This window comes from Castor canadensis, chromosome 13 (genome assembly GCF_047511655.1).
Source record: "Castor canadensis chromosome 13, mCasCan1.hap1v2, whole genome shotgun sequence".
Taxonomy (NCBI): domain Eukaryota; kingdom Metazoa; phylum Chordata; class Mammalia; order Rodentia; family Castoridae; genus Castor; species Castor canadensis.
In genome coordinates, this window is record NC_133398.1 from 111,071,725 (window position 1) to 111,087,028 (window position 15,304).

General features: G+C 37.0%; 1 pseudogene; it reads right to left on the reverse strand.

Moving 5' to 3' along the window:
• Positions 1–593: 593 nt before the first annotated feature.
• On the reverse strand, positions 594–10,457 carry LOC141415492 (Krueppel-like factor 12; annotated as a pseudogene).
• Between the last annotated feature and the right edge of the window lie 4,847 nt (positions 10,458–15,304).

Sequence of the window (15,304 nt, forward strand, 5' to 3'; positions counted from 1 at the left end):
TCAGTGCTATGTAGAAACTCAATGTATATAAAATAATAACTTGCAAACAGGGAAGGCACAAATCATAGTGTAAAACTTTTTCTAAGGTTGAAGTAAAATATAATCCCTCTCTGCTGAATTGTACTTTGTACGAGAACCAAAACATCATGTTTATTAGCATTTTATGAGAAGAGAGTGGTTTGTGTATTTCTCAATCATATTTTAATTATGGGCTTCAGTAGTAACTCAGGGACAAAGCAATGTCTAACATTATTTCAGGTTCTGAAGAGAAAATTACATATATGTGTACTCAATTAGAAAGGAATGTGCCAGTGACTATGGGATTTCACATTTCTGTAGAGGGATGGATTGGTTTTGGGATTCAAAGGCAGGGAAGAAAGAATACAGCATGATGATATAATTCCTTCTGTAGAAATGTGATACAAAAACGAACTTAGAAGTAGGAAAACAACTTCATAACTGGCTGCATAACTATCAAATTTAGCTAAATACAAGTACTATTACATATAGTCAAGAGGCAAATATCTTCCTGCCTTATAAACCCTAGAAGGAAATATTAACATTTCATTTAAAAATATTTCCATTATGTTAAGTCATCCTGTGATGTAAAATAATAACTTAGTCTTATGGGATAACAGAAACTCAAGTTATGTGGTACTTTTATAGCCATACACATACCTTTAGAACTATTTAAATGGTAAACTTTTTAACAAAGCCCCCAAAAGTGAATTATCAGCTTTAAGGCATTGCAACTTCATGGCACATATTATTGTCATCCAAATAAGCTCTACTCTGAACAAAGAAAAAGAAAAGAAATATCCTTTTTTATCTTAAAAAATTCACAGCAATTAATTTCTGTGAGGGATTTCACTTCATACATAGTTATCCAAACCATAAAACCATATACACCCTTCCTATTTGTGCATTTAGAGGTAGGCCTTATTTTACAAATTCTGACTTGATTAATAAAAATATAGACCAAATATAGCCTAAAAATGCACCCAAATAAACATGATGCTTTCTAAACTGTACTCAGCATCTATTCAGTTTGTCCACATAGTTCTGCACAAATCTTCCATGAATATATTGTTCACAAACAAATTTAGGTTCCATTCATTGAAAAGATGACTAGTTATCTATACTACTGAAATAAATAAAGGTTGTATGTGTTCTTACCTTTTTCATGGCTTCTCCCATCCTCCAAAAATGGCACAACAGTAGTGTTGTTCGCACTTCCAGGTGACAGTACAGCTGTGCAGCCAACAGGCACTGACTGTACTGCAAACATGACTGTGGACTGTAAATTCATGGAACTTGAAGGCAGTACAGGGTGGATAATGTGCAAAAACTGCAGGCCTACCATGCCAGATGCAGTGACAACAAGGGGTCCTGGAGTTTGTACTATGGATGAAGACAATGCTGAAGATACTGAGGTAATAACAGTTGGGGTTAAGACTGGATGACTAGAAGATGATGGAGATGTTGAAGTAGGAGATGGAGAGGATGCAGATGATGTCATGGAGACTGGAGTATATGAAATAGCGGTGTGGGGCATCCTGGTTTTGTTTATTAATAAGTCCACTAACTCAGTTTTTATTTGGAAGTGATCTACAGGTAAGTAGTCCTCTGGTGGCTACCCTTTCACATTATTTAAAATGGGAACAACTTTCATATTAGGGTAGTTGTGTACATTTGGAGCCTGTGGAGAGAAAAATGGAGCACATATTTCTCTTTTTTTTAATCATAGTTTCTATAGATGCATGATTGATTGCCTGAAAGTTTATTAATTTTTCTCTTTTTGATCTGGGACATAAATTCATTTCCCAGATATTTGAAGACTTATTCTAAGACAGTCCTAGACATTAAAATTGAAAGGACAAAAATACAAAACAGAGTAAGACAAGTCCTCTACCTCAAAGCAATTTCATTCCATTGGGAGACACAAAACAATTGTTTAAAATAGACTAAAACCAGTGTTTTATGGGAGAAAAATGAGGACACAGGAATCTGAAAGTTCATAGTAAATTTCACAAAATCTTTTTTAAAACACACTTTTTGAATACAAAGCAGTATCTACCTAGGGCTCTAGAAACATAATTTATTCAATTAAAAATCATTTTGTCAGTTTGATTCATCACTACATTATGAGTCTCTGTTTCCTGTTGTGAACTAATACCAATTTTCGTTGAATACACTCAGCCTTCTTTTCTACATCTGATTTTCTATGATGTAAATGATTCTAACCTTACTCAATGCTATCAAAATCTGGAGAGAGAATATTCCCCAGCAATAATACTGGGAAAACTCACTACAAGGTTTCTCTTTCATGTTTGGTGCAGGAGCTACCAGGACCTATATACTCATTCTAAGCATTAAAAAAGGATAAAAAGCAAAACAAAAATCACCAAATCAAACAAAATTCAGCATTCCTTCTAAAACATAAAGGTTTCATGAGAACACTGTATTTTTGTCAAAGAGATAAATAATTTCATGTTCAAAAACATTATATTATCCCTTGAAAGGATCCACATTAAAACTTAAAATTTTTCAAGTACCTTTTAAGAAATGTTAGTATAAAATACATTCAATTGTCAACCAAGTTTAGTATAATAATATACTTCATAAAAGACAGTAGGTGTGAAAATGTAAATACAACATGATTTATATCATGACATATAAGTCTGAAAGTCAGTTTTACTCAATATAATTTAGTTAATAAAAAATACACATAACATTCTAGTGCACATGTTCTTTGAAGTGTTCTGAGGACCACATTTGAGCTTTTCTAATCATGTAAAGTTTTTTTCTGAATAGATATTTTAAAGTGCAGCTTCACCTTTTGGCATTTTGTTGAATGAATATAAGACACAATCCAAAACTTCCACTTGTTAGTTCCCAGAGTACTAGATGTGTTTCTCACAGACAGCCATTACAAACAGCTGAATTTTGTTACAGTCAGCCAGAGGATAAAAATAATCTTTAATGCTGGAGTATATTTTAATCTCCTGTAAGTCTTAAAAGAAAAATATTTCTTGACACCTCTCCCTCTGAAGAAAGCCCTCCAGACATTCTTAAGAGTAATCAGGGTTGAGGGTCATTTGATTCATATGATGGTTAATGTTACCCAAGAATTATATGTTGACTGTTTCATCTTTAAAGGCTCTAGGAAATTTTGGAGATGTGGTCCTTACATATACATATTATGGTGACAACTATCTATCCATTATTTAAATAAATTATGTTCTATTTCACTTTTGCAACTTTTTGAGAAAAAATTTCATGGCAGTGTTTACAAAAGATTACAAAGTGACTTCCCTAACATTATAAGGTTGTCTGAACCATGAAAAGAATCTTCCTTGTGTAACTTGTTATGTGATACTATAGAGAGAAAATGAGACTTGAACTCCCAAATCTCTAATTTATTACCTAAACCATGCTACTTATTGGCAGTGCCACATTGGTGTCACCACTGCAGTTCTATATCTCAGATTATCAGTCTGTAAATGAGTAACATAAAGTCCAATCTTGTAAAATTGTTGTGGAGATTCACACATTAAGCATTTCTAATTATGAGAGACAAGCAATTCAGCAGAATTCTCCATTTTTAGAACTGAAAATTCCAAACAGAACCCACTCTATTAGTAAAACTATCTTAGGGCTTTGCTGACTCACTGAGCACAGCATAAAATATACACTGATTAGGGATCTCACAAGCATAATCACTGCAGAGGAACAAGGTTTGGCAAACAACTGAATAGTTGTATGTTATAGAAACAGCTGAACAAGTCATCTTCAGAGGTTTCTTCTGGTTTTAAAATTTTCCTTTGAAATACAGAAGACAGTTATTTGACAATGTGTTTCCCTATATTTTCAGTTTAATTAGACTGATTCACAGGAAGATCATTTAACAATTGATGGAATGAGTGTACTATAAATGATTAGTATCATTTCTTTTTTATTTTATTATTTTTCTTTATTCATTTATTCAAATGTACACAGATTGTTTGGGCCATTTCTCCCCACTAACCCCCACTCTGTGCCTTTCCTGTTCAGCCCCATCACTTCCAGGCAGCAACTGTTCTGCTCTCTTCTCTTTTGTTAAAGAGAAGACATAAGCAATAATAAGAAAGCCAGCATTTTTGCTAGTTGAGGTAAGGCTAACTATACAGTGAGAGTCCTAGAATTGCATCCATGTACATGTGTATTATAACCCAAATTGAAACATTTCTACCTGACCTTTTCACTACCTTCTGGTCACCATCCCATGTTGACCTCTCTCATTTTAAGGTTACAGTATTAGCTCTTCTGCAGTGGAGACATCAAACACTTTCAAGTTTTGGGTTTCCTACCCTTCCCTATTCCTCCTGTATGTGTTCTCCTTTTACCATGTAACCTGAGTCTAATAATTTTACTGCATTTGTTTTAGATCAAAATCTGCATATGAGGGAGAACATATGAGTTTTGACTTTCTGAGGCTGACTAAATTTGCTTAAGATGATGTTCTCTAGTTCCTTCCACTTACTTGCAAGTGATAGTATTTCATTCTTCTTCAAGGGTGAGTAAAATTCCATTGTGTATAAGTACACATTTTCTTAATCTGTTCTTCAGCAGTGGGGCTGAAGAACAATGTTGCAATGTTGAGGCACATTCCTTCTATTCCTAGTTGCCTTAGCACTTTTATCATGAAGTGATGTTGGAACTTATCAAAGGCTTTTTCTGAATCTATTGAGATGATCAAGTAGTTATTGTCTTTCCTTCTATTAATGTGCTGTGTATTACATTTATAGATTTGCATATGTTGAACCACTCCTGCATCCCTGAGATAAAGCCAACTTGGTACTGATGAATGATTTTTCTGATGCGTTGTTGGATTCAGTTTACCATTATTTTAATGAGGATTTTTCCATTGATGTAAGTTAAGGAGATTGGCCTATAGTTCTTCTTTTTGGATGTGTCTTTGTCTGGTTTTGAAATGAGTGTGATTCTGGCTTCATAGAATGAGTTAGGCAGTTTTCTTCCCTTTCTATTTCATGGAAGAGTTTAAGGAGAGTTGGTATTAGTTCTTCTTTAAAGGTCTGATAGAATTCTGTAGAGAATACATCAGGTCCTGGACTTTTCTTTTTTTGGGGAGACTCTGTTTTGCTGCTTCAGTTTCATTTCAAGTTATGGATATATTTAGGTTGTTAATATGCTCTTGGTTTAATTTTGGATGGTCATACCTATCTAGAAATTCATCCATTCCTTTAAGATTTTCAAGTTTTTTGGAATATAGGTTCTCAAAGTAGTCTCTGATGATTCCTTGGATATCCATGGTGTTTCTTGTTATTTCCCCATTGCATTTCTGATTTTACTGACTTGGGTTTTTTCTCTCCTCCTTTTAGTCAGATTTGTCAGGGGTCTGTCAATCTTGTTTATTTTTTCAAAGAATCAACTTTTTGTTTTATTGATTCCTTGTACAGATTTTTTGTTTGTTTCTATTTCATTTTTTAAAATTTCTATACTTTTGCTTGTTTTGGGATTTGCTTGTTCTTGTTTTTCTAGGAGTTTTTTTTTTTTTTTTTAGTTTGAGATGTAGCATTAGGTCATAAACTTTCATGTCAGGACTGCCTTTGCTGTGTCCCATAGGTTCTGGTAGGTCATGTTTTCATTTTCATTAACTTTGAGGAAGCTTTTAGTTTCCTCTTTTATTTCATCAAAGACCCACAGATCGTTGAGCCCTGTGTCATTCAGCTTCCAATTGCTTGCATATTTTCTGCTGTTGTTTTTCTTGTTGCATTCTACTTTTAATGCATTGTGATCAGATAGAATGCACGAGATTATTTCTATTTTCTTATATTTGCTGAGGCTTGCTTTATATCCTAAATATGGATCAGAAGTTCCATAGGCTTCTGAGAAAAATGTATGTTGTACAGATGTTGGATGAAATATTCTGTAGACATCAGAGAGCTCCATTTGATCTATGGTGTGATTCAGTTCTAGAATTTCTTTATTGATTTTTTATTTGGATGACTTATCTATTGGTGATGGGGGTATTAAAGTCTCCCACTAACACTTTGTGGGAGTCTATATGTGCTTTTAGGTTCTTCAGAGTTTTTGATGAAATTGGTGCACTGACTTTGGTACATACAGGTTGATATTTGTTATTTCCATTTGCTGTATTTCTGCTTTTATCTCATCTGATCAATTTAATTTTGAAGTCTACTTTGTCTTAGATAGATATTGCTATTCCTGCCTGTTTTGGGGGGCCATTGTCTTCATAAATTTTCCAGCCTTTCACACCAAACCATCGTTTCTTTCTGTCAATGTGATGGGTCTTCTATAAGCAGCAGATTGTTGGATATTCCTTTGTAATCCAGTTTGCAAAATTGTGTCTTTTGATGCAGGGGTTAAGTCCATTGACATTCTATGTTAATATTGGTAGGTTTGTGGTGATTCTTCTCATTTAGTTGTTTTTGCTTTTTAAAGGTTTGATTGCATGCTGCTGAATTAATTTTACCTTTTGATTTCTTCTCTTTTCTTCCACATGTGCTGCTGAATTAGCACCCCACCCTCCAGCCACTAACAACATGCATGCACACACACATGCCCTCAGGGGCTGGAACAAACATCACTTGTGTTTATTTCCACAACCTCACTGCACCGGAAAGACTATTTTTAGCTTATACTTTGTCCATAATTTTGTCCCAATACAGATCACTTTTTCTAGAAGTTGATACTCACTCTTAGTTCCAGTTGCAAAACAAGAAGGCTGTGGTACCCCTCCATACACACACACACACACACACACACTCACACATGCATGCACATGCACCTCTTCTTCACTAGCCCATCTTCTGTCTACCTCCTGTGGTGTTTGGGGCCGTTTTCACCTCCCCCAGAGCATGGAAGACATGGGGTGCAAGCAAGAGTGAAAAGGCCCAAAGACCGAAATGGGAAGCCAAGGGTGTCCAACCCAGAGCATGTCTGACCAGAATATGTGCAAGCACTGGGAGCCTGGTTGAGGCAAGCAGGTGTGAGAGCAGGCCTCAGGCCTCAGATGTGCTGGTGCATGCCAGAGAAAAAAAACAAACTAGGAAGTAGTGTGGAAAGAGGAGTGTTCTCAGGACCTGGAATTCTCATGGCGACAGTAGCAAGGAGGGGGCCGTCTGTCCACCCCTGAAGTCCTCCAGGAGGGATGGCAGTGTCAAGTTGGGAACACTGTCTTCTGGAGTCACCAGAGCACTGTATTGGCAGCTAGCTCTGGGCTCTGTCCTTGGTACAGAAATCCCTTTTGCTTTCCTTCCCCACTCTCAAGCTTACCTTTCTCCTCCCCTGTGTTCTGGAAAATAATAAATAGTAGCCAAAGATGTCCTTATGATCAACGTTCCAGACTGTGAGCCTGGAGAAGCCTGGGTGTGAGACTTGGAGAGGTGAGAGTTGATCTGAATGAACTTGGTTCCTGCCAGATGGTTCAAGTAAGTGCTTAAGTGTTTAGTTTTTACCTCAACAACAGCCAGGGCAATTTTCAGGTAAATAACAAAAATAACATTGTTTAGATCTCATTTTCTCAAGCTTCCTGAAATAAAATAAATCAAAATTAAAAGCTCGAGTATCATTTAATTATATTGTGAATAGTGCTTTGAAGTAAGTAGAACAACATCTCTAAACAAATTATGAATGGACTAGGAAGAAATTATTAGATTGAAATTTCATTTAGACTCAGAAGACACTCTGCTTCACTCTGTAATCTGTTATGCCTCATCTGATTTATGTACTTAATTCAGTTTGATGAATTTATTAGTTCTGTTAATAGTGAAAAACTTAAGCAGGACTATGGGCTAATATATTGTGTGTATTATAATTTGTATGTCATTGTGGAAAGGGTGATATCTATAGAAATCTTTTGTTATTGTCAGTATAGGAGAGATAATTATCATGCAAGCCTTGGAGGGTTTCAGACCAAACTGCACAGCCCATGTATCTCACTAGTCCATTAACATATCATCATGGTAATTAGAACACTTCATCTGTGATATGATTTCAAAATTCAAATTATATTCTAATTTAAAGAGGTTGTCTTAATCTTCAAGGATCTTTAGATGGTCTCATTAGTATAAACTGTTGAGCATCTCATAAGTCTAATAAAATTCCATAAGAACATTTTGGTGTGTTTTCTATCAATAAGAGCTGAAGTGAAAGTGAAATAAATGGAAAAAAATAACAGGAAGACAAATGTTTTCACCTACCCAGTATCCCCAGATTATTATAGCAAGTGAATCACAGAAGAAACTTTTGGATATTGCAAGTTTTAAATTGTGTGTTTATGTACTTAAATAAAAGCACGAGAATATCTAGGAGAAAACCCACAGGGGGAAATATTCTTCTCTTCCATTAGGTGTGAACTGGTAGACAGAAGAACAAAACACTACTCTGAGTTAGATGTAAAGAAGAAAAGCAAGCATGAGGATTTTTCAAAGCATTAATTGTGAAAACAATTTGCTGAACTTGAATTAGAGTATCAAATATTTCAGGTGTTTTGGACATCTCCTTCTCCTCTCCTCCTTCATTGAGCTTAATCACTTGCAATAATTGTATTAATGTGTGTTGTCACCTGGGAGTATTGAGAAATGCATATCATTAATATGAATTAATTTTGATTTTGATGGAAACTGACCACTGATCTCCAAAATGTTAAATACATGTCACCACTTCATATGGTTAATAAGCTAGTATAAAACATTCATGAAATAGAGAGGACACTGTTGAAATAACTGGACAAACTTTGCTTGATTTTGAATTTATTGAGTAAATGTAGCCTTTAAGGGAGAAGACTACCATGAGAATATTTTCCTGAAGATTAATATCCACATGTCCCTTAATTAACTTTAATATAACTCTTTTTTTTCTCTGAGCTATTTTCTCAGTGATATCTCCTACTTCAGATGGAAAAATTCTAATTATCAACTTGAGGTAAATTGATATGTGGTTGAAGACTGTCTCAAAAGTTTATTTACCTGTATTTCCTTCTCCTTAGAAAACACACATTTTTTTAAAAAGTTGAGTCAAAGTTAGACTTCTTCTCTCAAAGTGACAAATGAATGTCAGTGACTGTGCTGCATTAGAGAGAAAATGCAATCCTTCCTTTATCACCCAGACTTGTACTCTTCTTGCAATCTCTCCTCTCAAGAGTTTCCAAAATACCAACATCCTAATGATAATATAAATAAAACCCATTTCAGTTTTCCCCAAGGTATTGCTGCAAATTACTTCAGCAAGTGTGGAATCTGTAAGATTCTCTTGGGGGAAAGAAGGGGGCCAGCCTCCTTCCCTTCCTCCCCCCTCCCCTGCTGGCAGGGGCCATCTAAATAACTGGAAAGTTGGCAGTAAACACAAGGTGGTGCAGGGGGACCAAATGGCCCCAAATCAGGAGCCTGCTTACTATGACCTCAATATGCCCTTCTCTGCCCAAGCCCAGATCCTCACCCTGCCTTTGCAAACCTATAGACCTACTGGAGGAAACAGAAAATGGAGAGCTGGTTTTTAAAAAGTGAACGATAAGAAATTATCATCTGTGTGATTACATGAAGACTGTCTTTCTTCTTCCCAAGCCATTTTGTTTGACAATAGCTTCTGTCCCATCTGCCTGCAGATGCACACAGATGTGAACCTTCTCCCTCCCAGGGACTGAGGAGGAATATACCAAGCTTTTTTGGCAGCATGGTCCCCACAGCAGATGCTGCCAACCCTGAAATCAATCCATGCCCCAAGCCATCCCATGTGTAGAAATCACTGTCTCCTCCTTAGTTCTGGGTCCTAATTGACTATTACAATTATATCCAGTCCATTCATTCATTAAGTATCATTTTATGATACTTAATGTGTTTTATTAAAATTTAATCTATTAAAGGCCGTGTGATTTCTTTGGATTTCAAACAGAATTGAATTGGACTACAAGAAAGATTTCTCAAAAGGCAGATCTGGCCCTATTCCTGCACCAATTCCCTCTTGATTTAGACAGGGATTAGGGGAGAAGAGAGGGAGAGGATGGATTCCCTTATTCCATTTTCTGTGTTGTAGGGAATTAAAGGAGATCAGTTCATCTGTTTCAGATTCTGAGTAGAAGATGAGTGCCTAGAGCTTTCACCTAGGACTCTGTGGCTGGAGGTGGTAGGGCGAGAATTAAACTCCTTCAAGAACTTTGTCCTTGAGATGAAAAAAATGAGAAGAGGAAAGGAATGATCCCTGAAAACAGACTTCAGAGGACACCAGGACCTGGCTGAGAACTGGGGAACTAACACACTATTGACCTGATGGGTTGAGATAGGGTTCTGTGATTTTGCTGAAGTATCTTTCTTCTTCTGAGTAGGTACACCACTACCCACAACTTTTGCTCTCCACTGGCTCTCTGTGAGCTCCAAGTCCCCCTCATTTAGAATTTTAAGGAGCCCCTTCTTCGCCCAAAGATGCCAGACATCCATGCCAGCCTCTCCTCTATGCTTTCCTAGCTAACTCTCACTTCCAACATTCCAATGAAAGGACTCAGAAAAGTGTATACAGAGATCTCCACAACCAGCATTTCCCAGGTCTTTCTTGATGGAAATTCGAGTTCATAGGCTCCCACTTTCTCATGGAGTCCTGGCATGGACAAAATGTAGTGGCTACCAACACTGCAGAGAGAATGTTCTGGAGGATGGGAGAGACTCAGACTGGGCCCTGGTTTGAGGTTGGCCAAACAGGCCTCCTAGTACCCTGTCTAGGTTATCCGGGATAAAGGATGGCTTCTTTGCAAGGGAAGTGAAATGAAGGGAGGCAGGGTAGGAAGGAAAACATGTTCTCTCTGTTCTAGGTGGAGGAGAAGGTCAAGGCTCAGGTTCAAAGAAAGCAGACTGTGAGGCGGGGAACACAGAAGCTGGCAAGCCCGAGCCAGCTGAGGCCCTTAGATGCCATCATAGTTCAGCCTGGTGGTTTGCTGAGGCTAAGTTGAGCCCAGATCTCACAGGCAAAGAAAGTCAATTGGACCCATTAAGGACAAAAACCATTTGGAACAAGAGCGACAGGCACCAAGAAACTAAATTTGCCCAGGGGGAAGGACTCAAGTTCTCTGTTCCCAAATCTAAACTCTCCAAAGAGCAGGGATGAGAATCCACACATTAATGGAGACAGAAGCGCCACCATGAACACATACATACACACTTGCCAACACTCACACACACTCATTCAGATGTGCCCATATGCTTTTCCCCTCCTGTTTTCATTCCCATTTAGGGGAGGGAAACAGACCTCATCCTTCTGCCCACCGGTAGGCTCACTTGTGTTTACTTGGCCAGAGAAAACTGTTCTTTTCTTGTGGCACTGAATTTCCTTGGTCCATATATTTACCTCTTCATAAAGTTAAGCCCAGTCATGAAATCAAATGTAAAAGCACTGGAACAATCAGTGAAGACATGTGCAATCCATGGCACCTTCAGCTTCCTGGACCTTACAAAAATGCAACAAATCAAAACTTAATTACTTGAAAGAAATCCAGAAATCCCTCTGCAGAATTAGTCCAGTCATTTTTAGTAGCTTTTGTGTTTTGGTGCAGTGTTTGTGAAGTCTATACCTTTGGCCATGCTCTGGCTTCCTTAAGACTCAGGAAGCTTCACTGATGCTTGCTGCCCTTCACCTTGGCTTGGGGATTTTGTCCTGGACTAGCCTCTTACCTCCTACCACTTATCATGGCAAGTAACATTTCTCTTCACTGGAGGAGAAGGACTCAAGTGGTGTGTGTAGTTAAACTTTTAGAAATCACATCCACTCTCTCTTCTTTGTCTTGCAGTTCACCAGGGCTCTAATTGATTTTGTGCAAGTTGCTTAATATTCCATTTGAAACGAGGCCTCCCAGTAAACACAAGCACAGATTATTTGAAGGAAGGGAAGACTGCCATTTTGCTGGTGATGGAAAATTTGATTAAGTGATGACTTTTTTCTTCTCTCTAGGGAAGATTTTCTTCTTTCTTTTATTCTTTTTCCCCCTTTTGACTGTCATTGTCTTCCTAATAACTAGGTATTAAGTTCTTGTTCTGACTAAATTTCTGACTTTTCAAGGACAAAATGCTAATAGGTTGACTGCAAAGATTACAAATACTTCTTAGCTACATAAGTAAGAATTGAGTGCATCAAACATGCTGAATTCTTTGTGAGCATTCTCTCTCTCTCTCTCTCTCTGTTTCAGCTGCAGCAAAAGGATATTACAACTACAATGACAACAAACTCACCTTTAAACTTTTGTTGTTTTTCAAATATTACGTATGGTCCAAAATTTGCCTGTAAATCTCATATATGCAAAAGTGTGTGAACCAAATGCAGAAATTATAACATTTGTACCGCAAAATGTGTTAATGTGTCCCTCTGCCTTTCTGTCTGTGATATGTATATACATTTCCTCAAAATATATTTCAATAACATATGCTTTGGTGGATGCTCTAGCTTTGTACTTATACTAGTATTTCATGATAAGAACATGAGATGACAATTCACCCTAGAACATGGGAAGAATTCTGTACTTTGAAAACAGTAAGAACTGTTTGTTCTCAAAGAACAAACAGTGTGTAGTTTGTGATATATGTGCCTACTGCACCCCTTCATTGGCTTTCAAGACCAGAGTTCGAATTATCAATATTATGCTCATCTCATGTATCTCTAGCATCATATTTCATTGGTCCTCCTGGCTACCACTTAATACTTAGGCTAGAATTTACAAGCAATCATTTCATAGTGACTCTGCCAGATGCCTTGATCTTTTTGCCCTTACCGTCCACATCAAGCTACCCATTTTCTTCACTTATGTCCATTGACTGCTGATTTCACCAGAAAGAGTAAAGAACATGAGCTAATTTCTCTTTAAATTGTAACTTACTATATATTTATATCATTCATCTGTAATAAATACAATAGCTTCACTTTCAACACCCTCTGCATTCTCCTGGTTTGGCTTTCCATAGAGCAGTCTGTGAAACTAAGAATTATATCTCCCAGTCTACAGCTCAGATGCTGGCTGTGACCAAAAGACAGAAGTGTTGGTTATTGATGCTGAGCAGGTGTGAATCTGTGGAGTGGCATTTCTCTAGGCCAACAGTTGTGTATGCTGAAACGGTATACTCCTGAAGTCTGTGATTTTCCTGGTGTCTCCCTTTCTCCACTCCTTCCTGATTGTGTATAATTCACAGCTTTCTTGGCAAGCTAATACTGCAGTGTGGTCCTGGGATTCATTCCCAGAATTTCAACTTTACCAAAGATTTAAAGTATCCACCAGTATTCAGTCTCTTTCCTATAATGTCTTCCTCCAATGTCTCTCTTCTTTCAACATCTTATTTTGGAAATGACAGTTGCACATACTGTTTTCTTTTTCTTATCACCCATCAATTCTTAACTTCTGCAAAGGTTATTTCAGTCCTTAAATTTCTGCTAATGGTGCTTCTTCTTTGGAGACCAATGACCTTCTAGTTTACAAATTTTGCAGTACTTTCTTCAAAGGTACAGGCCTTAAACTTGGAATTTTGTATTTACACTACCAGTTCTCAACTCCATTTCTCATGTTGCCTGAACGTTATGAAAATTGCATATTCCTTCCCCAGGCTATTGAATGGATTAAGGAACCTTTTGAACCCAAAGGGTTTAGCATATTTCCTTATGTATAATAAGCCCTTTTTAAACATTAGCTAATAATACAATAATATCAACAATAACCTCTGCAGACTGTGAGAAGTGGAAATTCTCTCATTCTCTCATTCTTCAAATTGATTAGCATAAATCTCAGCATAGGTAGATGGATAAACAGATAGATACATATCTATATCCATCTATGAATCAGATAGATGATACATCTATATCTCTCTATTTAGCAAAAATAGATAGATACATAGATAGATAGATGGTATGATGTATTTAGCACATTAGAGAATTATGTTAGTGTGTGCTACTGTAACAAAATACCTGAGATTGGGTACCATTTAAAGACCAGACATTTATTTCCCACAGTTCTAGGGGCTGGAAGTACATGATCAAGATGCACATGAGGGCCTATTTTATTTCTTTTAGGATGGAGCCTTGTTGCTGATCCCTGTCCTCACATGGCAGAAGAGCAGAAGTGAACCCACTTCCTCCAGCCCCTCTATAAGGATTTAAATCACATCATGAGGGCTCTGTCTTCATTACTTAATCAACTCAATCATCTTAAGCTTTTAAGCTCTTCACCTCTTAATATTGCTACATTAGTTAATAAATTTCAATGCATGGACTTTTGAGGGGAGAAACCATCATTCAAACCATGGCAAGTACTACTGATTAGTAGGAAGGAAACTGGGAATTATATTCATTGACATAATATAGGCTTCAAAAGAGTTCATTGTGTCTTGTGAACACTACTTACAGTATCACTGAGATAAAGGAGAAAGATGTTTATAATAGTTAAAATTGAGACAGTCTAAATGTCTAAAATTATATATGTAGGTGAATAAACTGTAGCACAACTATACTATTACAAAGCCACCATAATTACATTTTCAGAGGAAATTTAATGGTATGGGAAAATTATTTAAGGTGAGGCAAATATGATACAAAGCAATAATTATTTTTGTTCAAAGTAAGTGCAAAGATAGAAAGTAGCAAAAAAATTTTTTCTATTAGTATGTTGCACTGTGGTTTGAATTTTCCAAATTGTTGGCAATGAGCACTTACTCCTCTTAGTACCAGACTTATAAACAGGTTGAGATACAGAGTTTTAGGCTGTACACTTTCCATGTAAGATTCTTTGCACCTCTCATTTACAGTGTTAAACCAAGTGATCCATCAGCTGAACTCACCATCACTAGATATCCTGAATGTATACATTAGAGATTACATTTAATTGACATCAGAAAGTACTTTCCATCTAAGTTTTATAGTACATCTCTGAAGTATGGAAAGCTCATAGGCTTATATAAAGGAGCCAGTCTTGATTGTCACACACCTAGTTAAGTATCCCACAAATGACCCTTTACAGATGGGCTAAGTCATCTTCAACTGCAGTCCATATGGCCCCTCTTTGCCTCGTGCAGGACCAAGATGCTTCCAAAGAACAAGAGACATGAGAAGAAATGGAATATTATCAGTTTTCTTTTTTTCACCCTTTATAATTTTTTATTTTTGTAGTGTTGGGGCTTGAACTCAGGGCCTACACCTTGAGACACTCCACCAGCCCTTTTATTGTGATGGGCTTTTTCAAGATAGGGTCTCACAAACTATTTGCCTTGGCTGGCTTTAAACCAAGATCCTCCAAATTTCTGCCTCCTGAGTAGCTAGGATT